The sequence below is a fragment of the Chelmon rostratus genome, chromosome 21, assembly GCF_017976325.1.
Source record: "Chelmon rostratus isolate fCheRos1 chromosome 21, fCheRos1.pri, whole genome shotgun sequence".
In the NCBI taxonomy this organism is placed as follows: Eukaryota; Metazoa; Chordata; class Actinopteri; order Chaetodontiformes; family Chaetodontidae; genus Chelmon; species Chelmon rostratus.
The window spans coordinates 8,283,696-8,299,942 of NC_055678.1; positions in this window are offsets into that span (position 1 = coordinate 8,283,696).

Genomic DNA, 16,247 nt, shown 5'->3' on the forward strand with positions numbered 1-16,247 from the left:
AGAGTGACATTAGTTATCTCAGATTGACTAAATCAAAGTGTAAGTGTGGCGGTTGGTATTGTCTGTGCTGTTATTTTGAAGGTCCATTTCCTGTGTTCTGTTTTGTGGGCTGTAACTTTACGTTTTGTTTTCCTGAGGCTCCCTTCCCCCCGATGCGTCGAGGAGTGATTGGGCACACCTGAGTTCACTTCCTGAAATTAGGACGCCTATTTAACCTCTGCGGAGACGCTCCTCGACGCCAGAGTATACTTCCACGTACCGTGGTATCAGTTGGTCTCAGTCTCCTGTGGTATAGTACGTTTTGATAGCTTGCTGAACTTTTTTGATTAATTGTTTGTCTCTTCTCTTTTTGTTCCAGTGCCTCCCTTGCCCACACAGCCCAGCACTCTCTGGACCTCTCTGAGTTCGTGTTTTGTTTGGACCTCACGCTGCCAGCGATTGTTTCAGTTATTGCCTGTTGTTGCAAAATAAACTTTTGTTAACCTTCTCCGTTTCCGCTCCTGGGTCTCTCTCTGCACCCGCCGTCACAGAATACTCTGGCCAATCATGGACCCAGCGGATTCGGACCCCTTTCGAGCGGCGCTCGCCCATCAAGGACTACGTCTCGGCCAGCACGAGGACATGCTGCGGGGAGTAATGGAGGCAGTACAAGGTCTCAGCGTCCAAGTCCGTGACCTCACCGCTTACCTCAGCCGCACGGACACCCGTGGCTCTCCTTCCTCCCCAAGTCCCACACCAGCGCCACCCCCACCGGCAACCGCTGCAGCCCAATCTACCTCTCTGTCTGTCTCTCAGCGTGAGCCGTATGTGCCGGCCCCCGAACCCTTTTCAGGTGAAGTTGGTAATGCTGGGGGGTTTATCTTGCGCTGTTCACTAGTATTTGATCAACAACCCCTTAGTTATCCTTCTGATAGAGCTAAGATAGCTTATACAGTTAATTTGTTACGGGGCAGGGCAGCGCAGTGGGCTACAGCGTTATGGGAACAGCACTCCCCCATTCTCTCGTCTTTCGACAGTTTCTCGAGGGAACTTAGTCGTATTTTTGATCATTCACGACAGGGGCAGGAAACTGCTAAACGCCTATTCTCCTTGGCGCAGGGAGCGAGATCAGTGGCAGATTACTCTATTGACTTCCGTATCGCAGCTTCAGAGAGCGGGTGGGGGGAGTTAGAGCTACGAGGTGTTTTCTTACGGAGTCTTTCTAGTGAGTTAAAGGACGAATTAGCTTCCAGAGATGAACCCGATTCCTTAGAGTCATTAATCTCCCTCGCCATACGCATAGATAACCGCTTGAGAGAAAGACAGAGAGAGAAAGCCCAGACTCGCCTCTCTCATGTTCACGAGCCAGCTTCCCTCGCTCCCCCTTCAGCCAGTGGCGGATCCTCCGGCCACTCCGCTGCTCCCTCCACGTCCTCCTCTCACCCTTCGGAGCCCATGCAGTTGGGTCGGACCCGTCTCCACCCCAGCGAGCGGCAGCGACGTTTCAGCCAGCGGCTCTGTATCTACTGTGGCCAGGGAGGTCATTTTCTCGCTAACTGCCCTCAGACGCCAAAAGGGCAGGCTCACCCGTGACGGAGAGCGCACTGGTGAGTCAGACATCCCCTAATCCCAGCTCTCCCTCCCGTATTACCGTGCCCTCCTGTCTGCTTTGGGGTCGTGAGTCGCTTCCCATGAGGGTTCTGATTGACTCAGGGGCAGACGAGAGCTTCATCCACACCGAACTAGCCACCCAGCTTAAGCTCCCCCTTGAATCCCTCCCGGTGCCCAGAAATGTAACCGCCTTAGACGGCCGACGTATAGCTCAGGTCACTCAACGTACGGTCCCGGTCACGCTCATAATCTCTGGGAATCATAGAGAAGACATCCAATTCTTCGTCATTCCTTCCCCTCAGATTCCCCTGGTGTTGGGCCTCCCCTGGTTGCTTAAACATAACCCCCAGATAGACTGGACTACAGCTAGTATCTCCACCTGGAGCCCATTCTGTCATGCCCACTGTCTTCGTTCGGCCAACCCCTTTTCTTCCCGTGTTTCTCCACCACCTCCCACGCCCCCTGTCCTTACCTCCGTGCCTCCCGAGTACCATGACCTAGCCCCTGTGTTCAGTAAAGAGTTAGCCCTGTCCCTGCCTCCTCATCGCCCCTACGATTGCTCCATAGACCTCCTCCCTGGTGCTCCTCTCCCTTCTAGTCGGCTGTATAACCTGTCACGCCCCGAGAGGGAAGCCATGGAGACATACATCCAGGATTCTCTAGCCTCTGGACTCATCCGCCCCTCATCCTCTCCGTTAGGGGCTGGCTTCTTTTTTGTTAAGAAGAAGGACGCCTCCCTTCGCCCCTGCATCGACTTCCGTGGACTTAACGACATCACCGTTAAGAACAGGTACGCTCTCCCTCTCATCGACCCCTCCTTCGAACCACTCTGCTCCGCCACCATCTTCTCCAAGCTTGATCTGCGTAACGCTTATCACCTCGTCCGGATAAAGGAGGGTGATGAGTGGAAGACAGCTTTCAACACACCGTTAGGCCATTTCGAATATTTAGTCATGCCTTTTGGTCTCACCAACGCCCCCGCTGTCTTCCAGGCTCTCATTAACGATGTCCTCAGAGACATGTTAAACCGGTTTGTTTTCGTTTATTTAGATGACATATTGATTTTCTCTCGAGATCTAGAGGAACATAGACAGCATGTAAGACTAGTGCTTCAGAGACTTCTTGAGAATAAATTGTTTGTTAAAGCGGAGAAGTGCGAGTTTCACTCTGACTCAGTGGGTTTCCTCGGCTATATCATCGCCAAGGGTCAGCTAAGACCCGATCCTGCCAAGATCCAAGCTGTCACGGATTGGCCCGTTCCCACCACCCGGAAGGAGTTGCAGAGGTTTCTCGGCTTCGCTAACTTCTACCGCAGATTTATCCGTGACTACAGTAAGGTAGCTCTTCCCCTCACTAGACTTACTTCTGTGAAAATCCCCTTCCAGTGGTCTCCCGATTCCCAACAGGCTTTCGCCCAGCTTAAAGCACTGTTTACCTCTGCCCCGGTGCTCAAACACCCCGATCCCACTCGTCAGTTCGTGGTCGAGGTAGACGCTTCCGACTCCGGTGCTGGTGCCATCCTCTCCCAGAGAGACCCTCAGACTCACAAACTGCATCCCTGTGCTTTCTTTTCCCGCCGCTTATCCCAGGCCGAGCGGAATTACGACGTCGGGAATAGAGAGTTGCTGGCTGTGGTTTGGGCGCTTCAAGAATGGAGGCACTGGCTGGAGGGCGCTACGGTTCCCTTTTTGATCTGGACTGATCATAAAAACCTCGCCTACTTACGCACCGCGAAGAGGCTTAATCCCCGCCAAGCCAGATGGGCTCTGTTTTTGAGCCGGTTCAATTTCACCCTCTCCTATCGCCCCGGCTCCCGTAACACTAAGCCCGACGCCCTGTCCCGTCTCTATGCCCCTCCCCTGGACTCGGAACATCAGGATGTCATCCTCCCGCCGGCTTGCATCGTGGGTATGGCTACATGGGAGATCGAATCCCTCGTGCTCCAGGCGCAGAAGCAACAACCGGACCCTGGTTCCGGTCCCCCCGATCGCAAGTTTGTCCCGGATTCGGTCCGGTCGCAAGTTCTCCAGTGGGCTCACTCCTCTAGACTTACCTGTCACCCTGGTTTCCACCGCACCCTCCAGTTCCTCCGTCAGAGCTTCTGGTGGCCGAGGATGTACCGCGACACCCGTGCATTTATTGCCGCTTGCTCTGTCTGTGCCAGGGGAAAAGCTTCTCATCATCCCCCTGCGGGGTTACTGCACCCCTTGCCCGTCCCAAGCCGCCCATGGTCTCACATCGCCGTGGACTTTGTTACTGGTCTTCCTCCATCTGAAGGTAACACTGTCATCTTAACTATTATTGATCGCTTTTCCAAGTCTGTGCATTATGTTCCTCTGCCTAAACTGCCTTCTGCCCTCGAGACTGCTAGTCTACTCGTGACTCATGTGTTCAAGCTTCACGGAATTCCCCTCGACGTGGTCTCGGACCGGGGTCCACAGTTCGCTTCCCAGGTGTGGCAGGAGTTCTGTAAGGCGGTGGGGGCCACGGCAAGTCTATCCTCTGGTTACCATCCCCAGAGTAACGGCCAGACAGAGCGAGCTAACCAACATCTGGAGTCCGCTCTTCGCTGCGTGGCTGCTCATCATCCCGTCTCTTGGAGTACACACCTGCCTTGGATAGAATATGCCCACAACTCCCTCTCCTGTTCGGCCACAGGTATGTCACCGTTTCAGTGCTGTTTGGGTTATCAACCTCCCTTGTTTCCCGAGCAGGAGACTGCGGTATCCGTCCCTTCTGTGAAGGAGCACCTCCGGAGGATTAAGGAGGTATGGCAGTCTGCCAGAGCTGCTCTCACCCGCTCCACGGAGAGGAACCGACGGCTGGCCGACGCTCGCCGCGTCTCCGCCCCCGAGTACCGACCGGGTCAGCAGGTGTGGTTGTCGTCACGGGATCTTCCGTTGGATGTCGAGTCACGTAAGCTCTCTCCCCGTTTTGTCGGTCCTTTCGAGGTGTTGAAGATCATTAATCCGTCTGCCGTCAGGCTCAAGCTACCAGACTCTATGAAGGTCCACCCCACCTTCCATGTTTCCCTGTTGAAGCCGGTGCATTCCAGCGAGCTCAGCCCGCCGGCCGCCGCCCCACCTCCCCCCCGCCTCATTGATGGTCATCCCGCCTACACGGTGTCACGGATCTTGGATGTCCGTCCACGCGGCCGTGGTTTCCAGTTCTTGGTGGATTGGGAGGGTTACGGTCCAGAGGAGCGTTCCTGGGTCTCCAGGGGACTCATTCTGGATGACTCTCTCCTTCGGGACTTTTATGCCGCTCACCCGGACAAGCCGGGTAGAACGCCTGGAGGCGTTCGTTGAGGGGGGGGTACTGTGGCGGTTGGTATTGTCTGTGCTGTTATTTTGAAGGTCCATTTCCTGTGTTCTGTTTTGTGGGCTGTAACTTTACGTTTTGTTTTCCTGAGGCTCCCTTCCCCCCGATGCGTCGAGGAGTGATTGGGCACACCTGAGTTCACTTCCTGAAATTAGGACGCCTATTTAACCTCTGCGGAGACGCTCCTCGACGCCAGAGTATACTTCCACGTACCGTGGTATCAGTTGGTCTCAGTCTCCTGTGGTATAGTACGTTTTGATAGCTTGCTGAACTTTTTTGATTAATTGTTTGTCTCTTCTCTTTTTGTTCCAGTGCCTCCCTTGCCCACACAGCCCAGCACTCTCTGGACCTCTCTGAGTTCGTGTTTTGTTTGGACCTCACGCTGCCAGCGATTGTTTCAGTTATTGCCTGTTGTTGCAAAATAAACTTTTGTTAACCTTCTCCGTTTCCGCTCCTGGGTCTCTCTCTGCACCCGCCGTCACAGTAAGTTTGCCTATAAAATTTCCTATTTGATCATAAAAACAATAAAAACGCAGAAGTTCAGCGCAGCAGACATTTTTATTCAGAAAAACTAGTTCAGTAATCAACTTAATGCACAAGTGCTGAAATCTTGATTTACTGCGCATTTTACACAGGCCGCTCCGCAGATATGATTTTTAATTCATCTTTTTATACTCAACTTTTTAGCTCCGTGCCTAACTGTGACATTAATGCTATTGCTCCTCATTGGATAAGCAGCAATTATCGTAATGTGTACCTCATTCTGCAGATTGCTCTTGAGGAAATTCAATTATTGTGCCGCAAAAGTTGCACAAGACAAAAACATGCACATATGGAACATTGCTCATCATCCATGTTTTTAAAAAGAAACAGGTCGGCGCTCGTCATGCAGTCGGATTTGTATTAAAATATAGTTTTAACAGTAATAACGAACCCATCTTTTGCAGGTATTATAGCAGCGGACCTCATCATGCGTAACTTCAAACCACAGTGTCAGATCTAACTGTTGACCTTTTCCAGCCGCTCCGCACTAATACATGCTGACTGAACACTCTCTCTCTGCGATTTGTACAGTGGTTCTACGAATATGCCGCAGCAACTGAATTATAATTTGGTTACTGGTGTGTCAAATGTACAATAAATCCTCAGGATGTTATCATTTGCAGTGACACACCAAGACGAGGGGGGCTGTGGAGAAAATATGAAAATGCATTTCACGTCTTTATACCCGAGCACTGGTTTGGACGTTATGAAGAGAGGGAATGGATCTGCTGCTTTATGTGCTGTATCTAATTGGATATGGCAATATATAATATGATTCTCCAGTATCCATCAATTCCTGTGTTAGACCTGTTTGTATGGCCGTGTCATTGGGGCAGCCTAGCTTGTTATGATGCCTGAGCAGCAATTATGAGGTAATTTTTGACTCTTGCTGTGTGAGGCCATCCAGAGGATACTTGAGGGGAGGTTCCTAATGAGTGAGCATTGATTGATTGGACGTAATAAGTGCCCTGCTTGACTGAAAGCAAATGTGAGGGAAAAAAAGAGGGAAAAAAGAGGAGGGGTACGGTGGGGTTTGGATGACAGGACATTTCCAAATGAAGCAAATGACCGGAGATTAGATCTGTTAGCGTATAGGTGAGCGCCACACCTCTGCCAAGATGAGGCTAGCTGCCTGGCTGGCTCAGCCCAGCGCCAAACCTCATTTACCCTTCACCAGTAAATAATTACCCTAATGGCTATTTTGTGATACATGATGCAATTAAAGCCTAATGCAATGCACCTCTCTTAGTGAACGTGTCAGGTCCCGCATAACAGGCGCTGGTGGTCCTGGGCTAACGGGGCTTGCTACCTGACTGGCCAGTAATGAGGATATCCTCCAAAGCAGACAGAAGAGCTCCCTAATCAGCTGGATCTGTCAGCCAGGCGTGTTTGTTTGCAACCGGGGGAGCTGGGAAATATTCAGAGAGAAGTGAGGAGGGGCAAAGCAGAATTTGATGCAGGCTATTCCTGTTAGCAGAAGAGGGGAATAATGGAAGCGGGTGGAAGACGGGGGCAGAATCATCAACCCCCATCCTTTTCCCCCCTATAACCCCAGCTTCTCCTGCAGACTCCCCTCGCCCTTGCCTCCCCCACCACCACCACCACCACCACACTCCCAACACCCCAGTCACTGTCAGGCCAAACACATGATGAATTGCCCTGTCAACAGAATTCATTCAGGGACCAATTAATTCAGCAGAAATGAACTAGAGCCATCAGTCGCTGAAAAACTCGGAGCAAAGAGAGCAAAGTAGCTCTCTTTGGAAGAAAGAGAGACAGTGTGTGTGTGAGAGAGAGAATGAGAGAGAGGGTGCCAAGGGAGTGCAGTGGAAGTTAGCCTGACAGGAATTGGTCATTTAATGCTTTAGCGCACTGGAGACAGCCCCTGTCATAGAGGAAGCCATGACAGGACTCCCCTGGTACTTTATTTATTAATTATCCAGAGCAGCAAGGGGCATTTAACTGTCTCACTCCAGGCCTGTCAACTCGACTTCTTGTCATTTCCTCTCCATAAACAGGTCCTTTAGAAACAAACCCGAATCAAAGCAGGGAGAAAATGTAATTATTCACAGAGCGCGCAAATATTTTCGTTGCGACGGCTGTTGTGTTTCAGGCAAAATAAATTCAATTGTCGTGCCCAGGAGTGTGATGCCGCGCTGAAAATTTAAACACTTGATTGTCATCGAGGAAACAATATCTGGCCTTGTGTCGTGTCAGTTGATCAGCTCTCGGCAGTGAAAGGGCTCCAGCGAGTCAGGTCACTCTCACGACCTCTCAGCGAGAAAACAACACAAACATAAACACCCCTCGACGAACAACAAACTCTTGTTAGAAAAAATGCATCTAATGTAATAGTTCCCAGCCTTTTTTTTTTTTACTTTTGACCCTTTAACTCAAAGCGATGCCTCTTTGTGGATCATGCATGTGTCTACGCAGTGTGCAGGTAAGTCAAAAGAAAAGACTGGAGAAATGTCTGACAAATAATAAAAGTTTTGTGTCGCAGAATTTAGTTATTTTTATATTTTCTACGTAGTTGATCAGCTCATGACCTTTTAGATTCATCTTGTGAACCCTTGTGAGGGTCCTGACCCCCATGTTGGGAACCACCAGTTTCTCTGGTGAAGAAAAACTTCCCAAAAAGACACATTTGAATGTCAAATAAAGTAGCAAACAGAAAAAATCAGTTACTAACTAATGGTGCTGTAAAGCAGACTCGAACATGATGATGATCTACTGGACTACAGATACTTTACAGGGTAATGCAAAGTGTTTTTATTTCAGATTTTGAATAGTTTGCAACGGTCACCTCACTGACCCATTAACATCTACTATGGGACTCAGCCCTCTGCTTTGCTAATGACTTCTTTTCTTTTACATTATCTCCTTCACAGTCACACAAACCATTGATTTCTTTACCCCAAGCTGATTCTAATCATCTGTAAGTTGTAGCTCATTGCACTCTTGCATCAAATGTAAGTCGCTCTATATTAAAGATAATCTGTCAAATGAGAGGAATTACAAAATTGATGACTGATCAGCTGTTATAGCACAGCCTTTCCGTTCTAAATGTGAAGCCCGGGGTCAATCTGAAAGATTTAAGGGATGACGTCAAATCAAGGTTGGAAAAAATAAACTTTTCCAAAAGAATATAAAGCAATAACACCATGAGGATTTCCACAGAGTCAAACAGGGCCACCATTGTCTTCCTATGTTTGATACGGTTCTATTTTCCCTGCTTGAAACTCAATGAGTCTGTGGTTGACCTATTCAGTCAAAGGTCTGATCTTTCCCTATTGTGTTGTGTTGATCAGGTGGTAAATATTTGATGAAACCTTTTCTTTAGCACATTGTGCATCCCAGTGTAACAGGAGGATGAAGTGGCAGCTGGGAGGCTGCTTATGCCGTCAGGTATTCCTTACCAAGATGACACAACAACTCACAGCAACCTTCAGCCGCCCTAACAACAAGCCGGGGGAGTAAGGGCATGCATGGAACGGCATTATGTAATTAGGATACCAAAAAAAGAAAAAGAAAAGAGGTAACTTTAGTCCTTTCCTAAAGTTACAGGAAAAAAGAATGAGATTAGCGGAACATTTAGTAAAAACAGGGATTATTAGCAGGATTACATCTTTAAAATCCTTTTTGGAATAAATACACTATCATAAATACACTATCATGTGCATACTGCAACACTTCACACGCCTCACAACACCAATCTGGTCTTGAGTGAAGCCATAGCTAATTTTACAGTTGCCAGTTCATTATCAGGGCCTTTAGTGGAAAAAAAAAATCCTTTTCTGGAGTGGAAATGTCATCGTTATTTTATCTTTTAAGTAGGAAAGGGGAACAACATCCCAGTACAGGGCAAGTTATGCCTTCCAGTTGTGAAAATGCTATCATCACCCAAGGACTGAACAATTCAAAGAAACATTTACAGGTGCTGTTGTTAGCTACACAGAAATCCAGTTAGCTCAATAATACTACTATTGTTACTACTACAAGTACTACTGCTACTGCTACAGCTGAAAAATATTTTAGAACTATAGGTGGGGATGTGTGGGCAAAAACATGCCCCAGAGTAACAAACATGTAACATAATACTTCTTCTTGTCCTTATCTGCATATTTGGTATTGAGCTAATCCAAAAGTAATAGAAAGTAATCAAGTTACATGTAACATTGTGACACTTGGATTAGGTTATTGGCTTAGTAATACTTTTAATTGTACTAGGATACATTCTAAAAGTAATCCTCCCAACCCTGGCTAACAGCATAATAAAGCACTTTTATGAAAGAGGAAATACATAGAAACTTGATGAAGGAATGTTTAATGGCTTCTCAGCTAATCCTTCCTTCATCGTGAGCGTCACAGTGCTTTAAATAAACACCTTTCAGTGAGTCAGTCATCAAGAAAGTCTGTAAAATCCATACACTGACACGGAAGTCACAACCCTAAGCTGAGCAGCACCTTTCCTCGAGCTGATCCCCTCTGCAGGTTTGAAACAAAGGCGATGAAATCCAGAGGAAGCCAGAAATAAGGAGATGTGCTGCAGTATATAATTAATTAAATGAGACTAATTAGGAACATGAGAGCAGGTGCCAGGCTATGGGCTGACAGCACAGACAGCCAGACAACAGGAAGGGAAAAAAAAAAAAACTATGGGTAAGGGGTGTAACGTGACAAGAGGAGGGACAAAGCAACTTTCTGTGTTTTGTCACATGAAACCTCCAAGGAATATATGTGACAGAAACTGTAGACCCAGACGCCATGGGGGTCTTTCCCTTTGTTTAAGACAGATTTTCATTTCGCCAATTTGAGGTTGATGCAAGCAAGAGATTTTCCTCCTCATTATTTCTGTGCGTGGATTGAAAAAAAAAAAAAGAACTGTACGACCGAGCGACTAGTATATGAACATGTGCAGCAGCTCACCGGAGACAGCATAGAGATGTCATGCATTTAGAAATACTATGAATATGGATAGTAATGCACAGTCACGGGCTGCGCAGCCTCTGGTGTAATAAGAACTCCAGCATTACTGATCCTGCAGAACTCAGTGTTATTTCTCATCATTTTTGGGGTGATAAATGTAATCCCAGCTCACTTGTTCCTAATCCAGAGCGATATCAGGAGCCCTAATATCACAGTTATTGATATGAAGCATTCTGTCACATACGTAGCGTACGAGATAGAAGAAAGCCTGAATTTTTGCCTCAAAAAGCACCTTTTTCTTCCACGCTGATGTGGTCCCCAACATTATGGACGGTCCAACTTGTGCAGCCAGAGACACTCGGAAGGGGCATCAGCCTATTTTATCACAATTTGCTCGCTAACCAGTTACAAATGTGGCATGTGATGACAATAATGAGGCTTGATGTCACTTAGCCTTTGGGCCGTGTGTGTGGAATAGCAAAGCAGGATGTCAGGGTGCTGCAGGTCCTCCACTCTGGCACTGAGAGGCCTCCTGCACGCAAGGTGACAGACACCTCGGTTAGAGAGAGAGCCGCCTCTCTAACAGCATTATAAATTACTGTAGATCCTATTTGTGTCAGTGGAGGCAAGTGAGGGGAAAATTCAACATCAGCCTATTTATTCATTTACTTATTCCCTGGCTCGGTCAGGCTCAGTGCTGCCGGAGAGGAGCTCTGCTGTGCCACTCTGCCTCAGAACAAATGCTGTATGTTTACAGGGACACATGGGCTTTTTATTTTAGAGGCACCGGTGATATCAGAGTCAATCAGGCCAGGAAAGGGAAATCATTACTGTACAGCTGAGTTTTTTTTTTTTTTTTGCTCCTTATCAGGATGGAATATGATTTTTTAAACAACCATGAAGTGCAAATAATCCTGCAAGTGAGCATGGAGCATGTCCACAATAGGCAAAAACGTCCTTCCTGAGAAGTGGTAGAAGTGTTGGATCACAGTCACAGATCTTTTAAAATATACATTTATTTACAGCAAGTCCTCATATGTAAATGACAAAATTTATGTGGAAAAAATGTGTTGATATGTGGAAAAATGTATTATGTGCAGGTTGTTTTATGAAAAAACAATTGGCTTTTTGTCCAAAATGACCATTACATGTCACGTCACCTGTCACATGTACCGTTAAGGTGTATCTTAATGGTACATGGTCAAGGTCATGATGAAAACTAATGTAAGTAGGAGACAGGATGCAAATGAGTTGCGGTAACCAATTCAACCAATGACCGATGCTGGTGGTGATTCTTTATTTAACCAGGAAGGCCTCAGCGAGATTTAAAATCCTTTTTTCAAGAGCATCCAGGCTAAAAGAGGCAGAAATAACTGTGATTTACACACTAAAAATTATGAAACAGATAACACAAAATATGTTACATCAGACTGAAACAAAAATCCCGAAATCATAAAAGAAAGGCAGATAAGAACAAATGATCAAAGGCTAGAAACATCCTAAGGTGGAAACTTAAGAAACCATTAAAAAGACACTAATGAGACCAACAAGAGCAATACATCAATTAGATTATAATCACATGCAGATTCTAATATTTCCCCAAAACATGTAGAGACAAACCTGCTAAATTAAAGTTGTGGTAATTGAGAGATTTTTGACTTTGTGCTCAACAAACATTCTCACCTGACTAAACGTTCAAAACAAGAATGTTAACAGTTCTTACTTTGAGTAATCAATAACAAGTGATAGAGAATGGATTCTGGAAAAAAAAAGTCATTTCCCAGCTAACAATGCCACAAGTGATTTAAAGGAACAAAGTGACCGCAGCTCGATATGGTTTTTTCGTGCACCTGTTAATTCACAGACACACACACACACAGAAACAAAAAAAAGCTAATACAGGAAAAGAGATGGAGCTTTGGTTTAATTATCAAGGGATGGCTTGGACTGTGCATCATCATTAGTTTGACTAAATAGCGTCGGTCAGTGACTCAAGTAGTGGTAAATGGCACAATTAGCAGGCTGAGCAGGGAGAGGTATATTCAATTTGAAAGCCTTCTTTCTTAATCCATCTCCTGTGATCATGAGAAATGCTGAGCTATGGGCTTCTACGCTCATTGACATTAATCAGGTTAATTCCAAGTAAAATGTCAACATTGTAATCAAGAACTAGCACACTCCAGCAAAACCTAAATGTCTATAGACGCTAAATTCACATGTCCAGCAGCTTTTATCTTCCCAATCTCCATCTCAATGTCGTCCTCGTCTCTCTGCACAGATTCCTCTGTTGGCAGGTTGGCACATTTCCTCTTCAGCTGAGCATATTTGATGAACAGCTAAGAAAAAAAGAAGAAGCAGAGATTAGTTTGAAACCTACGTAGCAACCAACAACAATGAATAGCTTAAGTACAGACACCAGGGAGGTGTTGACATGCTTCCTTAACATGAATCTGTTGTTCATTGTTCCACTCCCGGTGCCCCAGTGCCCCAGTGCTTAATCCCTCAGTGCACTTGCTCCGTAACCCCAGCAGGTGCAGTGGGAATCTATAAACACAGCTGGTGCGTCTCAGCGTCGAAACTCTCAGATCTACCATCAACTCGCACCTCACCCCGCCGAAAAACCCACAGTTTACCCAGAATACCACGCATAACCCAGATTCACGATGCTGGCTAATTCTTTTATCGGGGCTGCAGGCAAGGCAAGGGTTCACGTCGACTCATTACAAGCACTCAGTGTTTCCGTCAGGATTTTTAGAAATTTGTCAGGGTCGAAAAGCCACATCTTATAGACCATTGTGGGACACTAACGCACTCTGAATGAAGGGAGCTCCTGTCTGGTTTGTGCTTTTTTAAAGAAATGTGACCATAACACACCTTCACTGTTAGAGGGAACTGAAACACTATAGTTTTAAGAAACCAATACTTTTACAAAACGATTACCTCGCAGAAATAAATGTCTTTTTGTGCCAGTGTTTAGAGAAAACCTCCATAGCAAAGACTAACACTGACAAGGCTGCTGTCAGTATTTAATAAATGAGAAATGAAATATTTATTAGTGCAACATAGGAATGTTGGTTCATATCAAAAACTGTCAAAAAGTCAAGTCCACAACCAAGTCTAGTTGACTTCTATTCAAGCCCTGCGTAAAATATGTTAAGAACTGAGACAAGAGTCAAGACCACATGTTTCCTAATGCCAAACATAAAAATAAAATGCTGTTTATGGGGTTAAAGAAATGTGTGTTCTTGCATTTCATATGAGAGTTTTCTGGATCCACCCCTGTGGTTAAGGTTTGGCAAAAAATTGAGTTCTAGCAACACGTCTCATTATGAACAATGAGTTTAATCCAAAATAAGACATTGTTCGATGACTGGGAGCAGGAAATGCGCTATGAGCAGCTGCTCTGTTCGGCCATGATGAAATGTCGAAGTTCTAAATCTCTGTAGCTGCACTTTTACATAATGCAAATATGTCCTGTTTGTTGCACTCTTTCGGATTGCACATGAACATATGCACAAATTACGTGCAATACTTGGATGCACCGGCTAAACCATGTGAATTTTGCAACCCCTCTTGCATGTGCATGCTATTTGAGTGCAGCATGGGAATGGCAGACCCCGCCACTCACACTGGAACTGGAGCGGTAACTGGGCGTAAATACATTTAACGGCAGTAGCAGCAGAAATAGTATCAAAAATTGGGCTTAATTTGAAATGTTTTTATAATTTATATCAGAACTTCAAACTTGGTTTTTCTTAGGAAATGATCATGGTAATTAAGAGAAATTCTGTACATTCAGCCACTTGTGTTACTATAACAACATCACAGCACTTCCAACGCTTAACAGTAATTATTCACATTCACATAAGGAGGTTGTTTGTGAGGAGAACGAAAAGGCCATTTTAGCTTTTGAACAAATGGACATTTTGCTGCTGAAGACAGTTTGTTATACAATATGAGAAATGTAGGTCTAATCTCCCGGAGAGCATTCTGTCAATATCAAAGTAAGTCATGTTGGATTTTGAGCAATTAAAAATAAGTTTGAAGGCCATTATATAATGTACATAGTTGGTAGAAAAGCTGAGCTGAGATATATAGACAAGCAGTAAAAGAAACAACAGCCATGCTTTCAGGTCTGTGGGGAAAACAGTCAAAAAAAAGTAGAATAATGGAAAAGTAGAGACTGGGGCAGGACTATAAAGCTTCATAATGTATGGTCATATGCAATTTTATATTGCACTCTGCATTTGCTTCCCTCTGTTGTATTTATGTACAGATATGTCACTGTCTCCTGTCTTTACTAGAAGCCTGATGACTCTGGGTATCGGCTGTCTCATTCACTCTGATTTAATGTTCTACCTGGCTTTGCATTTTAACTCGTTAAAGTGTCGTAGTCTATACCTGCCCAGGAACGATAGTCCTGATTGCTTAGGAAATTCACCGCTGCCTGCCTGTAATGAGAGTGGACAGAGGTTAGAACAGCTCAATAGAAGAGATAACCAGTCTTTGATCCAAACAGCCATGCAGAACATACAGGCAATACCATCAGAAAATGTACTGTCAGGAATTTTGGATTTTAAATTACACCTGATTAACCTGAGGAGAGGTGGAGGAAGAGTTTGGTGGACTTGGACAGGCTGAAAAGAAACATGTGGTCACTAACTTGTCAACTTTCCAGAAGACAATGAAAGATGGTATGGTAAACATATACAGTTGCCACATTTAAAGATGAAATGCAAGCTCTCGTTGATGAGGGATTTTATTTCATGCACCTGTCATTCACTTCCATCTCCGGTGCTGCAGGAGTGTGAGAACAGCCCTTGCTGATCAAGACCAGTGAACAGTCTCATGTCTGCAGATGTCTGCCGTGTTTTTGTCACAAAGCATCGACACATCACACTGCTGCCGAAACATGCATCGTGGACGAGCTTGATTCAGTCAATCTGAAATCTGAATTATCCGTCGTTTTTCATGTGATCTGTAACTTTTCTCACAGCAGCCTGAAGGCAAATGTTTCCGCCTTTTTCAGCGTTAGCTAACAACCAACAGAAATTCAAGCCATCGCTTTACAAGATTCAATACTTGGGAGGATCATGCTCTTAAGTTTGTATCCCACTAAGAAAGTGGAAGCTAGCAAGCTGGGATAGGTTAGCTTGCTAACTTTAGCCCTGATTCCACCTGCAGCAGAGTTATTGAATTCTACTAGCTACTACCAGACATTTCCCATTATACCTAATTTAATGTAGCTCTATTTCAATACTAAGTTATTTATGATTCTGTTTTTGTTCATTTTTTTTGTGTTATACTAATTTTCCTGCGGGGACGTCCCTCTGGTGGCTCCACAGATTGAGGGGTGAGCCCGAAACTGTGTTACCAATGGAGCTACTTTAAAAAGCTCCATTGAAATACTTATAAGTTTGTTTTTGTTGATAAAAAGTGTATGTTCTTTATCGCAAGTCTTCCAATTAGCACAGCAAAGCTTTTTTGACAATACTGTGAGTAATTTGCTATCAAGCAATTTGTTGAATAGCCTACACCACAATATCAACTTTGCTAGCTTGACTGTAATGTTAGCGTCATACGAAATTCTTTATGGTGTATTTATATGCTAGCCAGCAGTTAGCTAAATTATTTCATACTTTGTGTTAGTATTTTCTGTAACTTGCTTGAACTTGGCTGTGTGAGACAGAACACAAGACCACAATAGAAAAACGTTCTGTTGTTACCACAGTAAACAGCTAGTTGGAGCTAAAAAGTGCAGAGTCATTGACAGCTTGCACACTTGGTGCTGTTTTGGTCCCGGATCATGTCTAGCTAGTAAGGAGCAACCTCAGCACTCTGTACGGAACTTTTTGATTCAAATA